This window comes from Vombatus ursinus, unplaced genomic scaffold, assembly GCF_900497805.2.
Source record: "Vombatus ursinus unplaced genomic scaffold, bare-nosed wombat genome assembly UNPS02014802.1, whole genome shotgun sequence".
NCBI classification, from domain to species: Eukaryota; Metazoa; Chordata; class Mammalia; order Diprotodontia; family Vombatidae; genus Vombatus; species Vombatus ursinus.
The window spans coordinates 12,902,058-12,915,627 of NW_020954580.1; the positions used below are offsets into that span (position 1 = coordinate 12,902,058).

Below are 13,570 nucleotides of genomic sequence, written 5' to 3' on the forward strand. Positions count from 1 at the left end.
ATACATATACATATACATATACATATACATATACATATACATATACATATACATATATATATATATACACATCACTGCTTTTTGGTATTCGGGATTCAATGCTGTTACATTTACATAGTGCTTTAAGGGTGACTCCATGAGGTAGATAGTTTAGACTTCATTTGTAGAAGAAATTAAGGATCAAATAAATTTAATATTTTTCTCAAGGGTACACAATTAACCTGCAAGCATTTGTTAAGTACTTACTCTCTACCAGGCATTGTGCCGGGAACTGGGGATAAAGAGAGCATAGTGAAATAATGCCTACCCTCAGACATCTTACAGTCTAGCCAAGATACAAAATAGGTACAATATAAGTTTCATTGCAAAGTACTAGCGACTGGGGGAAGGGATCAGGAATGACCTTATGGAGAAAGTACCGCTTCTGTCAGGTGAATTTAAAGGAAATTAGGAATTCCTAGATATGAAGGTGGTAAGAGATTATATTTTGAAGATCTAGGATGGCTCATGAAAAGGCTTGTTGGTAACAACTTTAATGCCATGCACTATATGAAGATAAAAAAGGATAATTTGATTGGAACATAGTTTATGTAGAGAAGAATAATACACAATAAATCTGGAAAGGTAAGTAGGAGTGCCAGAAATTGAATACTGGCCTCTGACACAAAGTCTAATGCTTTAACCATTATGCTACCCCACCTTTCTGATCTACATGCCAGCCTAATAATAATGATAATAATAATAATTTTGTATATTCATATTGATCTTTTGTTTCCTTGAGGCAGGAATGCTTAGATAACAAAGAGAAAAGAAATATGCTTGAGTTGGGCTACCATAGACTTTTTTGCAAATTGTGAGAACCAGCCAATCAACAATGAACATTACTGTCTTTTGCCAGTGAGGAATTCTTTTTGTAACCAAAATAGAATTGCAGTATGTGGATTAATGGCTTACATTGTTGAAGGCAATTAGCTGGTTGATTTCCTACAGGTTCACACATTATTAACTGAGCCTTGATAATTCTGTCATAGACTTACATCAGATGAGAACGTAGCCTAGCTCTGCCCTTGATTTTCTCTGTAGGGGCTAGAACACAGTTTAATGACAGGCTTACCAGGGTTTTTTTTTTTTAATTAAAAAATATTAAATAGCTAGATGTCAAGGTAAGTGAAATTTCTTGTCCCCAGCAGAAAGGAAACAGCTTTTTACTAAAATAAACTGCTTTACACATATATTAACCAAGGGTTAATTCCCTAAGTGTTTCTATCTTGTCTCTAGATAAAAGTAAACATAAAGATGATATGCCATTTAAAATACATTAAATGTTATATTGAACAACTAGATCTGACATTCTGATCAGTTTCCTTTCTAAATATCTGGGCACCTGTGTCTAATTGTATAATAAATTTTTAAAGACCCTATCTGTACAATCTGATCTACTTATGAAGCCCACTCACATTCAACCCCTCCCCCCATTAAATTGGTAAATAATTACTGTTATGTTTGCTATATTAGGTGTTTATTTTAAATAGTCCTCTTCTGTACCCTATTTTTATTGATTTTTTTAAAACATTATTTCCAATCTATTGGTACTCTTAATATTATGTGACAAGTATGAAATACTACATCCCAAAATCAGTATAGTTGTCTTGAGAAATAATGGAACAAGAAAGTCTAATGCCATATAATTTCCAACATAAATAACCATTTATTTTCCTAACATTAATATTTCATGACAAAGTCTCTAACTTCAAGTTTAGGTGTTAAATATTTCTATTTACAAAATGCCAACAAATTTACAACATAGAAATGTGTAAGAAGAAGATCTAAGAAATCTGTTAGAAATCTGTAGAATGGCTTGATTCACAACTTTTAGGGCTATTGCTAGCCAATTGTAATGTAAGATTATAATCGTTCCCTCCTTCCCCCAGTTAGAATGTACACTCCTTGAAAGTAGGGATTGTTTCATTCTTTGTATCCACAGTGCTTAACAGAGTTCCTGGTCCATAGTAGACACTTAATAAATACCTGTGAGTGATTAATTGATTCACACAAATCAGTGGTGACATTTTGAACACCCCAGGTCTCTACAGAGTCCCTTGGGAAAAGGCTATGGAGTGGAAGGTGGGTGGGTTGATGGTGATATTGTAGACATCCTAGACTTTCCTTGCTCCACATTCCAGAGTCTATCATATTTGTTTTGTTATTCTAATTTAAGTCATCAACAAAAACATTTTTAAAGGTTTCTGGGAATGGAAGATACCATCCTGTAGAAGCATCCAATGTATTATATTAGAAAGAACATTAGCTTCAGGTCTACTTTTGAATCTTGTGCAGTTTACTACTGGTGTGACCTTGATAAAGCTAGTTTGCATTTCTTGACTTCTCCTTCCTCATCTATAAAATCTTATAATCTTAAATTTCTGATCCTACATTAATTTAGTAGCCACCATGCTCTAAATATTATTTGACAATAAAAATATTATATAGGATTAGAATCGAAAGCTTTCTTGAAGATCAGACATATATTATATCTACTGCCTCTCTATTGTCTACAAGGCCTGTTACTTGGTCCTAGATAGGAATTTAAATGATCCTGACATGATTTGCCCTTCATAAAGTATGCAATTCATAATGCTGAAAACAGGTTAATTAATGGTACACTGACTGATTGAGAACAGCTCTAAGAATGAATTAATAAGATCAACAATCATCTTGTGCCAAGGAAATGATTCATAATTCCTTATGGAGTAATATTATGCTGGAGAACATATTAAAACAAGGTCTTCTATTTTCAGCAAAACCAAAAAAAAATGCTGTCCTTACTAAATGTGGAAATTCAGTAAAGTTATAAATAGCCTGGCTGGAAGGAGAAAAAGAAATACAACAATTTCCTTAAATGAAATGATGATATCATTTCTAAGTTAGCTCAATATTGAATTGAGATATAATTGGTGCTTAGGCCTAAGTAAATGGGAGGTATGTTGGAAAATAAGTTTTAGTTAAAAGTTAATGGAAATTAATAGTAACAACAACAACAACAACAACAACAACTCCCCTGGTAAACATAAGCTCTTTGATAGAGGGTGCTATGTCAATATTTCCAGTACTTAGCACAGTATCTGGCATATTGTAGATGCTTAATAAATACTTGTTGACTGACATACTCTGCTTTATATTTTGTAAAATACTTTACATGCATTATGAATAAAGGCCAATAAAAGAGGATTAAAAGATCGTATGCATCAGAATAATCATAATAAAATTGTATCCACATTTCTGTATCTGTCATAGATACATCAATGGTGGGGACATAAGAGTGTTTTCCACAAATGATGTGGAAACTTACAACACAAGTGTGTTGCACATAACACCAGAGAAAATCCTTTTTTATTAACTGAGTTGAACTTTAAAATTATGTTATGACCAAAAATCAATAAAGAGAAACTGATTTAAGTTCATCCAAGTGTGAAGGGGTTTATTACCAGTGCTACATCACTCTAATGATGTACTCTTAAAAATGTGTTTTTGTGATATATTGCATCTATTATTGCTAAAAGGATAAAACTGCAGAGCAATACCGGACATTAATAAATCAATTTAAGAAAAATGGGCAGATAGCCAAAGGAAAAATGAAATTCAATTTACAGATTTTTAAGTGTTGTGCAATTGTAATAGGTGCAAACTATACAAACACCAGAGTTGTGATCTTTAGGTTACTGATGGGATTTCCTTTGGAAGAATCTTTAACAAAGCATTTTCTCTGTTAGAAATTTCATAATGTAGTGATGTCCTATTTATTAAGCTTGTTTTCTCTTAAATTTCTTAGTAACTATCAAATATACATATAAATATGTATGTAGATACAGTACATACATGGATAAATTAATGTTACATATATATTTTAGAAAGAATATTTAATACACTGATTTTCTGAACTGAGAAAGAAATCCCTAATTTTCACCATTTCTTTCTCCTTATAAAGAATTCATTTTTTCATGTTATTAAAATTCCCAAATTATAACTTAAATCAGCAGGTGCTTAAAATGTGCCACACACATGTTTTTTATATGACAGAAATGATTATTTGAGTCCTTGGTGTGATAGTTCTCTTAGGTTTCTTTCTTTTCTGTTTTGGCAGTTCTCATTCACTCCACTAGGAATTGGGAAATATGAGTATAATAAAAACTGATCTGTCCGGCATTTTATCAACTGGAAATCTCTATTAACTGTCACATTTATAATACAATAATAATTGACATTCATAATGATAACCACAAGGTACCTCAAGATCCTGTTTAGAATAGTTTTCATGTTAAATGTATTTTATTATATTCTAATTCATTGAAAATTGGTAATCCATGTGTAGTATTAGTTTAATCATGACATTATATTACCTGGCCATACTACATAATAGAGAGCTTTCTGTATCTATATTCCCTGATCACAGGACTTCAGAAAGTTATTTCATTTATTTCTTATTACTTCTGCTTGTGGTGAAAACTAGTGGTTTTCTCATTCAGATATTAGTCATTTATAGAATTCTGCATATTTCATAAAGTGCAGGAAAATATCTTGAATGATATGTAGTTGTTAAACTTGCAAGATGTTTAAAATTTCATCTACTATCCACTTTTCTTACTTTTGTAGACCGCAGAGAGTATGAACAAAATTGATGTAGTAAAGTTTTGGCCTTAGAGCAAGAAGGAACTGTAGGAACTATCCTGTCTAACCCCTTAATTTTAGCAATGAAGAAACTGAGGTGGTCATCAGCAAGATTTCCACCTGCATATTCTGATTCAAGAGCCAGTTTTCTCTCTCTGTAATATAGGTATGTAAGATGGTGGTAAATATTGTTCGAGAAAGAGTTATGGATTTTGAGTCAGAGGACCTGATTAGAATCCTTATTTTCTTGCCTACTCCCTATGTAACCCTGGACAAATCACTTAGCCTTTTGGGGCCTCCATATCTTCATCTCTGGGAAAAGCATGTTGAATTAGATGACCTTTAAAGACTTTGCCAGTTCCACGATCCTTCCCCCCCCCACCTCCACCAGCCTTTACCACATCCTTGGACTACCCTCATTGTAAGTTGTCTTCATTCTCATCATGTTACTTTATTTTTATTGTTATTTTTTGTTTTCATATCACTTTTATTTATTCATTTAGCCCTCTTCTTTCTCTCACTCCATAGTAAGCCATCCATTGAAACAAAAAATCAAAAAACTTTAAAAATAACAGTTCAGCAAAACTTACCAAGATATCAAATGTCAATTGAGTCTGATATTATATGAGATGTTTCACATGCTAGCCCCACAATGCTATAAAGAAAGGAAGTAGGTACATTATGATATCTATTCTATGTTATTTGAGGCCATATTTAGTCATCATAACTAAACAGCATTCAATGTTGGTTTTGTTGTTTTTCTTTCCATTTACATTGTATTGTCATTATGTATATTTTTTCTGGTTCCCCTTACTTCACTTTGCATTAGTTCATATGATTCTTCATGTTCCTTCATATCCATTGTTTATGGTACAGCAATATGGAAGTTATTATTAAATTCCAAATCTCTAAACTTTGTGTCTTAATAGATTAATTAGCAAGTAGACCAATATAATCAGGTAATGAATTGGCTTCCACCTACAGAAGACATCTTGGTCATTCTTATGTAATCTATCATTTTATTTCCCTTTTTATCTATGTGATATCATCCTGATACTAGTCTCATTTTCATTAATTTCATGACTCTTTCCATATTTTCTTGAACTTTTTTTTAATCTTCATTTATAACAACATATCTTTTTTATTTATTGAGAAATTTTCCATTCATTGGATGTTTATGATGTTTTAAGTACCCATTCAGCACACAGTTTTCAGTTTTAACATTTTTATCTGAATTCCTATTTGTTCTTTCTTAGAGAATAGTAATCTTTCATTCATAGAGGTTAATTTTTTGATCATTCTTTAATCCATGGACACCCGATTTTCTGGTTTTCTTTTTCAATACCATAAAGAATACTATTATTAACATTTGATTATGTGCTTGGCATTAAAAAAGTTATTGACCATCTTAAAGTATAGGAACAATAATTGGATGACTCGATTACAGGCTATCAACAGTTGAATGAGTTTTCATGTAAAATTTCAAATTATTTTCTGGAATGGTCACACTGATTTGCAAAATGACTAACAGCAAATTAATGCACTTACTTCCCCCCCAGCCTTCCCAACATTTATAGTTTTCATGTTTGATTATCTTTGCCATGAAGTAGGCAAATTTGTCTCTGTGTCTCTGCCTTTCTCCATCTGTTTGTCTCTCTTCCTTACACCCATGACCCAGGCACTGCTCTGGGGATGTCAGGACAAAAATGAAATAAGTTCTACCATCAAGGAGCTTACATTCTGTCAGGAGCAACAACATGAATCATGGATCCATTTGGCAATCTGGGTAAAACTTCAATAGGATTTTGAGAGAGGTACCTCTTCTCATGGCAGCTAAGCGACATAGTGAATAATGTTACAGGCCTGAATCAGGAAGACTTATCTTTCTGAGTTCAAATCTAGTCTTGGACACGTGCTAGTTGCATGATCCTGGGCAAATCACTTAACCCTATTTCCCCATCTATAAAATGAGCTGGAGAAGGAAATGACAAACCACTCTAGTATCTTTGCCAAGAAAATCCCAAATGGGGTCAAAAAGAGTCGGATGTTGCTGAAATGAGTGAACAACAACCACTACCTCTTCTGAGGATGATATTTTTAAAGGCATAAAATAAACTACATAGAATTACAAAGAATTATATATATATATATAATACATGTTATATCATATATATTTATAAATAAATTATATTGAATATTTATCAAAATATTTAACTGCCCCACCAGAACAAAATCATTATATTTTTCAATTAATTAATTATTTATTTTTAGTTTTCAACATTTATAAGATTTTGAGTTCTAAATTTCTCCCTCCCTCCCTTCACCCCCCCCAAGTTGGCATGCAATCTGATATAGGCTATACATGTACAATCATATTAAACATACTTCCACATTAATCATGTTGTGAAAGAAGAATCAGAACAAAAGGGAAAAACTGTGAGAAAGCAAAAAACAAAAAATAAAAAAAGATAAAATGTATGCTTCAATCATCACTCAGCCACCATAGTTCTTCCTCTGCATGTGGATAGCATTTTCCATCATGGGTCTTTTGCAATTATCTTAGATCCTTGCATTGCTCAGAAGAGTTAAGTCTAACAAAATCAGTCATAACACAATGTTGCTAAAACAAAACAATTTAGGTCGTGAGTTCTATGTAGGAACTCTTGAAGCAGAGGTGTCTAGAGTAGGACAAATAAAATGATCCTAAAGATGTAGGAGCTACCTCAAACATAAATAGAAAAAAAAGATTAGTGATTGATGTGGAAAGACAAAAGCTAGAAGTGAAGTCCATGAAATCATGCAGGGTATAAACTGGATAAATAGACTTATTTACTCAGTCACAGACAGCTAAATTAGGGGATAATCTTTAAAGCTTGAGATAATTAATTTAGAAGAAGTAAAAGTAAGTGCTACTTTTTTACAATTAAGAGAACAATGAAATGTGATATAGGTTGAAAATATTAATAAATTCAAACAGAATGTAGTTAAACTGTAAATAACCAATCTATAATAGATTAACAGGGAAAGTAAAATGCTTAGGATGCTTAGGAATATGTCCCTAACTTGTTGAGGTTTCTCTGAATCATGGAGGATTGCCATGTCTCTCCCAAGAAAATCATAGAATCTTAGTAATGGAAGGTACCAAAATGAGAAGCAGAATAGTGGACTGATTGACAGTGTAAAAGGAGGAAACTAGTATTTATAAGCATGTCCTATGAGCCAGGCGCTCACATATTATCTCATTGGATACTCAGAACAACTTGGGAAGTTAGTGCTATTATTAACTCTGTATTAGAGATGAGGAAAATTAGGCAGAGAAAGCTTAAGTGACCTGCATGGGGTCATACAGCTAGTATTTGTCTGAGGCTGGTTTTGAAAGCTGGCCTTCCTGATTCCAAGCCAAACACTCCATCGAACGTACCCACCTAGCTTTATGGTAATCTTTAATGTCTTGGAGATTTGGACTTGCTATAAACTGGTGGTATATTGAATGTTTGTAAAAAGCACTTCACTGTCTATAAAAAAAATCATTGAGATTTAAAAAACTTAGCAACTTGGTTCAAGGTTTAATGCATAGTCCTCCAACTTGCCTTAACAAAGTAATTGAAGTGTTTCTCTGGAAACAATAAGTGACCTTTTCTAAAATATCATGCTTCTTGACCTCTTTGTAGCCTTAGATACTGTCAATCATCTTCTTCTTCATACTTTCTTCTCTAAGTTTTTGTGACACTGCTCTTTCCTGGTTTTCCTACCTGTTTGATCACTCCCAACTGCTGAATCTGCATCCACTTTATGAACATGGGTGTCCCCAGTGCTCTGTCCTGGGCCCTCCTATTTCTCCCTCTGTGCTATTTTACTTGATGACCTCAGCTCCCATGGTCAGGTATCATCTCTATCTAGATTACTCTCATATCCACTTGTACAGCCATCACCTCTTTTCTGACCTCCAGTGTTGTATTTCCAACTGCCTAGTATAAATATCTTGAATTGGATGTCCAGTAGGCATCTTAAAATAAATGTCCAAAATTGAATTTGTTATTTTTCCTCAAAATCCTCCCTTCTTTCTAATGTAACCTCTGACCTAAACCCCATTAGGGAAAGGGATCAAGCCTTGGATATAGAACTTGGAGCTCCCCTTCCCCCAGAAATGACAAAGTGACTGAAAGTTGGCTCAAACCCAAGACAAACAATATTTAAGGGAGCAGATGATACCCTTCTAGCGTGATACTCCCTCTCTCTGAGGAGAGCAGAGTGGTGGCCATTAGACCCAAACCTCTACATGTGCTCCTGGCAGGAATGAAAGTCTTGCTTGGAAAATGGTAGGGGTAGAAGCTAGAGATATCTATTCTGCCTCCCTTCAAGTTATACCCAAGGACAACCCGCTTGCCACAGATGGAGTCTCTATACATGTTGAGCCCTTTCCAACTGCTACACTAACTTTTCTATTACTGTCAAGTGTACCACCATCCTTTCAGTCATCCAGGCATCATCTTGGACTCTTTACTCTCTCTCCTCTACCACCGTATAATCTGTTGTGAAGTCCTATCATTTCTATTTTTATAGCATCGCTTCTAGATCCCCCCTTCTCTATTCTGACACTGAAACCACCCTTATAACCTCACACCTGAATTATGATATTACCAGCTAGTTGTTTCCCCCCATCAAGTCTCTTCTCAAAGTAGTCTTCCACTTAGCTGTCAAAGTGGTCTTTCTAAAGTATAATTCTCAGCATATCAGCCCCTCTGATCAGTAAACTCCTAGTGATTTGATCCCCCCTTAAGAAACCTTAAAGAATGGATTTTAAAACTTCTATTTGGCTTTTAAAACACTTCATAAACTTGCCCCTTCCTACCTTTCCAGTCATCTTATGCCTTACTCCCCTTCTTTTACTCTGAACAAGTGATCTTGACCTCCTGGCTGTTCCTTACCCAGGATACTTCATCCCTGACTCGGAGCATTTTCACTAGCTATCCCCCATGCCCAATATATTTTCCCTCTCCATCTTTAAGCCTTAGTTTCCCTGACTTCTTTCTAATCACAACTAAAGAACTTCCTCCTTCAAGAAGACTTTTTTGGTTCTCCATCTCAGTGCCTTCCTTCTGACACCATCCCCAGTTAATCCTCCATTTACTTTTTATCTGGTTATTTGCATGTTGTCTTCCTCTTTAGACTGTGAACTCTTGAGAACAGGGAATGGTTTTTGAATTTCTTTGTATCCCCTGTGCTTAGCATAGTTCCTGACACATAGCAGGTGCTTAATAAATCCTAGTTGACTATGATTATGCTTTGAGTTTACCATATATAAGAGATACTTATGAGATCACCTCTTATAAAAAGTGCTATATAGAAAGAAAAAGAAATGCTAAACAATAATAACAAAGACATATGTTGTTATAGAATATTAGTGAAGTAATATATGGCCAATGCTTTCTTTATGAGTGCAAAATGAATGAAAACAGCCTTAAAATTCTGGTAAATAAACATTTCAAAGTTAACTTCCTCCTGGTATGATTGTCATCTAAATTTCATTTGTGCTGATGAAATATTTACATAACATATTTGTATATAGAGCTACAGAACAATAAAAACAAACATTTAAAGCAACAGTTACGATTAATATTTTAAAAAACAGTTCATCATGACTGTCAACTTTAAGAATATTTTTATATACAGAAAATTGAGTTGTATCTAGAAGTACAGATCATCCAACCTGGACATGTCTAGTGTTTGTGACATCAATTTTATTTACATAGACAAGATAATGATTTTTTTTATCACAAAATTATTATAGGGTCAAAAGTTCTTCAAATAAACCATGATTTCTAACAAGTTTCAGACAATGGAAAACACTAGAATTTAACCAAACAAAATACATGAAAGGCAGATCAAAATGTTTTTTTTTTGATTCATGGTTTTCTGTACTCTCATAAGCATACTGACTTTTGTAAAAATTTGCATAACTTTTTAAAAAATGTAAAATGTAACAGGAAGAAAAATCTGCTTTGCCATTTAATGAAAATAGTTCATTTTTATTATCACTGAAAGAAAAAAAAATCATTAAATGATTGATATTTCCTAAGATTATCAAAGTTCTTCTTAGGGCAGAAATGATACAAAATTGCCCGAAATGGTGCCATCATTATTGTCAAATTTGGGTTTTTTCTATTTCAAGGTATCTGTCCCCTTCTATCTATACCCTTCTAACTTGGCATGCTGAGATCCTTATTTTAATGCCATCTGTCAGACACTATTTTGGGGCTGGAGAATTCCCTGCAGACATGGCCCTCAGAATCTTGGTTGTTTCCCATGACTGAAACTTCTTGAATGCAGTGGCCACACACATCCACTTGCATAACCAGTGGCTGGATGGCTACTGAGGAGACTTTGAGACTTGTCAAGAGCCTGCAGGAGCAGCTGAAGAGTCATCATTGTAGTATAAGGTCCAGCACCAGTACTGACAGCATATCCAGGTGTTCATTGACCAATTTTGCTAGAATGCCCACAGATCATCTCAGGTGCAGAGTAAACTGAAATTTCTAGAGAGACTGCCAGAACTGAAGCCTGTCCACAAGGAGGTGGGAGGTAGTGATGGAACTTCCTGATAGGTTTTAAAAATTCTCACTACTTACTCTTCAACTTGAAGTCAATTTCTGCTATGATCCTCAGCACTCCATTGTCATTTGTATTTCTGTCTTGGCAGACCTTGAGTCTTAAATATGTTCGGTTGGGGTAAATGGAGCAGAGAAGTCAACTATGATAAAGCTGTTGATGGTAGAGCTGGTGCCCATTTGGAGGATCAGACATGCTCACAGAAATGTGAAGGTTGGCTACTTTAGCCAACAACACATGGAGCAGTGGTGCTTGAGTGTCAGTGCTGGGGAGCTGCTCATTCACAAGTTCCCTTGGGAGGCCCACGGAGAAGTATTACCACCAGTTGTGATGCTACAACATCTCTAAGGAGCTGGTCATTCAGCCTGTTGCTGTTCTACCTGGAGGGCAGAAAATCTGAATAGCCTTTGTCCAGATGACCATGCCCTGCCCTAACTTCCATATTCTGGACAAACCAAGCAACCATCTGGACATGGAAATGATTGTGGACTTAGGCCATGCCCTCACCATTTTTGTGGGTGGCATCTGGAAATATGCATTGAACAACAAGAAATTATCATTTGAAAGAATGATAGTGTCTTTATTCTATTATTACCTTAAATTATGTATCTCCCATTATATTGTGAACTCTCTCTGGGCAGGAAATGTTTTTTGCCTTTCTTTGTATCCACAATGCTTAGCACAGTTCCTGGCACATAAGTAGGTAATTAATGGATATTTGTTGACCTTATTTATAATAGATTCTTAAAGTTGTATGTTTAATTTCATTGATTTTTTTTGTTACATCTAGGAAAGCACACAGGCTTTTACCTTGCTATTGTAGTTGGGGAATTCCATTAAAACAATACTAATTGCCCAGACATTGCAAAGTCTATTGTTTGTTTTCTGTGTACCATAGTTAATTGCCTACTCTAATTCATCATTGGCTGTGCCAACTCAGTGAAATGAGTGCCTCTTCAACTAGTGCAGATCATAAAACATGAATGCTTTCTCATCCCCTTAGATCCTTGTCCTTCACCCATACATTTTGATAAAAGATGATAATGGAGTTATTTCTCCACATCTTTTAACATTTTGGAGTGAACCAGGTGGTGATATGGGCTTCCTATACAAAAATACTTTTTATCTGAACGATATGCGCTCTTCATTCTTTTGACTTTTCCTGTGTCAGTTGCTAGGTTCATATTTGCATTGAGAAGGGCTTTATTATTCTGGAGTTTAATGTAATCAAGATGATGTTATCAGAAGCACCTAGTGGAATTTGGCATCTCTGGGGGATCCTTTTTCCTGTACACAGAATCCTACAAGATTATGGTAGACATACATATTGACAGAGTATATGAATTTTTCTCTTTGATTTTTCCAGGAATCGTGTATGATTTTGACATATGAAAGGGAGACACTCTGTTAAAACAAAGGCTATATTTTGAAAATCTTTTTTATAATCAGTAAAAATAAGCACACTGCTGTGGGATCTCGAATTCTATGTACTTTTCAGTCAATTTGTGACAAGAAAATATGATCTGCTCTAGAAAATCATTTGTGAAAGACTGACTGTTCAACTTTCATATTTTCATCAAGGACATACCTCTACAGTATGTCAGACCATTTTTATAAAGATTTTAGGGATGAAAAAGTAAACACTTAAATCAATATCTCAATGGGTTCTTAGTTAACTATTTTTTTAGATAGTACTATAATACATTATCTTTTCCATTCTTGTAGAGTCTCATTATTTAGATAGATTGAATATTGAATCTTTGATTTCTTTTAAACTGTATTGTCTCTAAGACATGTTCCTTCTTTGTCTGTTTGGTTAGGTCCAATTTCTTTTTACAACTTTGCCTTAACTACTGTTTCCATTTAGTTTTTAGTCCAAATATGGATATATTCCAATGTCATTGATTGTATGAATATATTGATACAAAAACACTAGCAAATCTGTTCCATTTTTTCATCTATTTGTTTTCCTTTTAGTTCCATGCATAAATGCTTCAGGAATAATTTCCCCTTCTACATTTTTGTTCTTTTGTGAGACAGTACAGCTTATAATCTCCTACTGTCCCTCTACAGGATTGTCTAACAACAGATTCCCCTTGAGGACTGAGACTGTGTTGCTTGCAAATATTTTTTATACTAAGTTACTTAAAAAATGCTTTTATTTTCATATTATTTTTTATGTTCTAGACATCAGACTTCAAAACCTTTTCTTCAAAATAAGCAATGTTAATAAATTTCTGTTTTGAGGATGGTCTCTTTCAATGCTGCTATGAAACCCTTTTATGGCTATCTCCCT

The 13,570-nt window shown here is 34.2% G+C and overlaps 1 pseudogene; it reads left to right on the forward strand.

Annotated features, from left to right (window-relative positions):
- Window positions 1-13,570, forward strand: part of LOC114051230 — a 134,081-nt pseudogene that overhangs the window by 72,330 nt on the left and 48,181 nt on the right.